This window comes from Nannospalax galili, unplaced genomic scaffold (genome assembly GCF_000622305.1).
Source record: "Nannospalax galili isolate Female #2095 unplaced genomic scaffold, S.galili_v1.0 scaffold1639, whole genome shotgun sequence".
NCBI classification, from domain to species: Eukaryota; Metazoa; Chordata; class Mammalia; order Rodentia; family Spalacidae; genus Nannospalax; species Nannospalax galili.
This window is the reverse complement of record NW_008343206.1, coordinates 1,286,369-1,289,527: the sequence shown is the minus strand read 5'-3', so window position 1 is coordinate 1,289,527 and position 3,159 is coordinate 1,286,369. Positions and strand designations below refer to the sequence as shown.

Sequence of the window (3,159 nt, the reverse complement as noted above, 5' to 3'; positions counted from 1 at the left end):
GATTCACTCCTTACAAGGTGTCTGCCAACCTGCACCAGGCCCTGGGGTCTGGGATCAGCATGAGGACGCAGGGCACCATCTAGGCAGGGCTGGGCAGGTTTCTGGGTAGGATCTGGCCTCTTTCTCATTGCCAAGTTCACCCGTTGCCTCCCCAGCCCCCACCTCTGCCTTCAGCCCCACCCCGTCTCTACATGGCACCTGCCATTCTCATCTACTTGCCTCTGCCCATTTCCCAGAGGCTCCTTTGTGTCTCATGGTGCCTTATGACCCCCTCTGTGCCATTATCTCCTGGCACCTGAGCCGCTGTTCTGTGGGCCTTATCCCAGCATCTTGCAGCAGTCTGTTTCATGAGCCCCTCCCACCATCCATCATTCCTCATTCCCTCCCAGAATCCCACAGTCTCCTTCATTCTTGATGTTTATCCCCCCTCCCTCATACCCCTCTCCCCTGTCCCCCACCCCAAGTGAGGCGCACCCCAGGCAGATATCATGATTCAAGTCCCTGAGACCAATGACTGTAACTGTATTTATTGATGAGTCCAGAGCCTCTGGTGAGGTCCTGGTGAGGAGGGGCACAGAATGAAATAAGACATGATGAAAACTTTGTGATGGAACTTCCTCCAGACTAGGCAGGGGGGTGGGGGCGAGGCCTCAAACACGCCGCCATCGCCCAGTCGCCCGCAGACAGAGATGGATGGCAGGCAGGCGCTGGGGTGGTGTGACCAAAGGGGCCTACACACAGATACACACACACACACACACTCACTCACACACACACACACACACACACACACACACACACACTCACACTCACTGTACACATTCGTGCCGAGAGACACAAGGCTGTCTCCGGAACTCCAAACCAGTGCAAACGACTTAGTGCAAATTGAATTCAGAAGGGGATGGGTGGGGGAAACAGAGTCACGGATGCTTTGAGTCTCTCAAGCAAAGAAAAGACAAAAAGAAAGAAACACAAGGGTGGAGGAAAAGGCTGAAGAAGCTCAGAGGGAGGCGATGGTGATGTGCTGGCCTCCTGGGCAAGGCGGAACTGGCCACTGAAGATGGAGTCTTGGCGGGGGGTGGATGCTGTGGATCTGCTCTTAAGATGTTCACACCGTCTGTTCCTTCGGCTTCACCTGCATTGAGAAAGAACGAATGAGTGAGGGCCAGGAGGGGAGGGGCTTGGCCAACTTCCAAACAGTGCCCCGCCCACCTTCCAGAGCCGATTCCTGAGGCAGGTGGTGTAGTGGTTCCAATCGCAGCATAGTCTTGATTCAGAGCTAGATGGACTTGAAGAAGTCCCCAGATTCGAAGGCCCAGACGTGAGCTGGGTAGCACCATTTCTGTGGGCAAGGAGAATGAGACCCTGGGCCTGGCAGCCCGCCATGTCCCGCCCAGCCACGTGTGGTGGGAGGACCCTCACCTTTTCATCTTGAGGGTTCAAGGAGCAGGGGAAGAGGATCCAGAGAGCAGCAGTGTGATCTGTTGGCTCTTTGGGAGAAGTAAAAGACAGACGGCTCATGTGGCAGGGTCCCACGGCGCCAGCTCATGGTGTTCTGCAGAGGACAGAGTCTGGGGTGAGAGGGCGGGTGGTAGGGGGGGCAGATGGGTGAGCTGGCCCTGTACTGGGCATATGTATGCTCACCAGGAAGGCCAGGTGAGAGCCCTTCTTCCTCTCCATCACACCGGACCATGTCATGTCTTTCTAGCATGTTGACCACACCTGTCATTCTGGCCTTCAGTGGCTGGAAGGCACGTCCACCCCTGCTGGAGACTTGGCTGTGCAGAGAGAGGACACAGGTTGAGCGGACACGGGTGGGAGGAGATCAAGGGGCCACGGGCAGGCTGGACACTTACCCTAGTCTCCAGTCCAAGCTCTCAGAGGCACCGATCACTGCTCCGTCGCCGCCAGCAAGGCCCGCCTTGGCCTCAGACTCTGGAGGCCAGTGCCTCACCAGCTCGCCGCCCCCTGCTGTTGCACCTCGCCCGGCCTGCGCCCCAAACCTCCCTCCCAAGAGAACTCACTCACTCCGCCCCACCCCACCCCGCCTTGCCTCGTCTGGTTTCATCCTGTGCCCTTGACTCCCCTGGAGCTGTTCTGTCTGCCATGCCAGACCCAGGCGCTGAGCGGTCGGGGCATACAGTGACACCGAGTCCACTGTGGGCCCCCTCCGCGCCAGCCCCTGGGCCGCAGTGCCGCGTGGGAACGCTGTGTCCGCAGGCTGGGCCCGCTGCGGCCTCCCTGCCGCGTTATCTCCGGAGCCCGCCACCCGCGGCCACAGGCTCCCGTCCCGGTGACACCCTGCCATGCTGCCCGCGCACTGCCCTTCTTTCCCGCTCTCCGGCCCTCAAAGCTCTGGCGAGGGCCTCAGAAGGCCCTGCCAGAGCCGCTCTTGCACCTTCGTCTAAATGAGTTACGGTGGGTGGGATGTGGTGGTGGCTGGGGACCCCTCTGTGTCCTGGACCCTGCCCTGCCCTGTTCGACCCGAGTCTGGACTTCTGCTCTCCTGCTGGATCCCACGGCCTCTGCCGCCGTCTCCAAGGACTCCCATCGCCTCCCTGGAGGCGGCAGCCTCGGCCTTCACCGGCAGCCCTCCTGCGCCCTCTTCTATCTGCCTTCGAAACGCCCTTTCCACCTGGGGCAGCCCTTGGCCCCCCAGCCTGGCCCTGTCTCGGCTCCCCCCGAGAAGATGTCACCTTTGCTAACCTTCCTGCCTCTCACCTGCCACTCTGCCAGGAGGCCATCCTCTTCTTCTCACCAGCGCTCACTCCCTAACCTCCTTGGGGAAGGTCAGTGCGTTGAGGCCAGGGAGGAGAAGGGGACTCACCTGCCCGGCAGACGGCGTCCTCACCGCTGCCAGCTACACTGCCTGGGCCTCGGGGTCGAACCCTTCCCAGCAGCTCCCCTTTATCCGACCAGCCGCCACGTCCTGCAACCAAAAGTAACCGGGATGAATGTCTGGCCCCCCCTTCCTCTCCAGCCCTAGCTCGGGCCCATCAGCCCCACGCCCGGTGTCTCCCTGCTGCCGAGGCCTGGGAGCACCGTGTGGCTCCCGGGCCTCGCTGTCTCTCTCTCCTGAGCTAGCCCCTCCGCCCTTCGCCTCTCCTGCCAGACTCCAGATGCCGAGGTGCTCCTCGGCGCCCCACGACTCCCCTCCTG

General features: G+C 61.0%; 1 long non-coding RNA gene across 1 annotated transcript; it reads right to left on the bottom strand.

The window, feature by feature from the left end:
- Positions 1-511: 511 nt before the first annotated feature.
- LOC115071392 lies at positions 512-2,154 on the bottom strand. Its single transcript, XR_003850477.1, has 5 exons — positions 1,857-2,154; positions 1,645-1,778; positions 1,423-1,555; positions 1,209-1,342; positions 512-1,135 (listed from the first exon to the last, which is right to left on the bottom strand). It is a non-coding gene; the product is annotated as an uncharacterized LOC115071392 (long non-coding RNA).
- Positions 2,155-3,159: the final 1,005 nt, after the last annotated feature.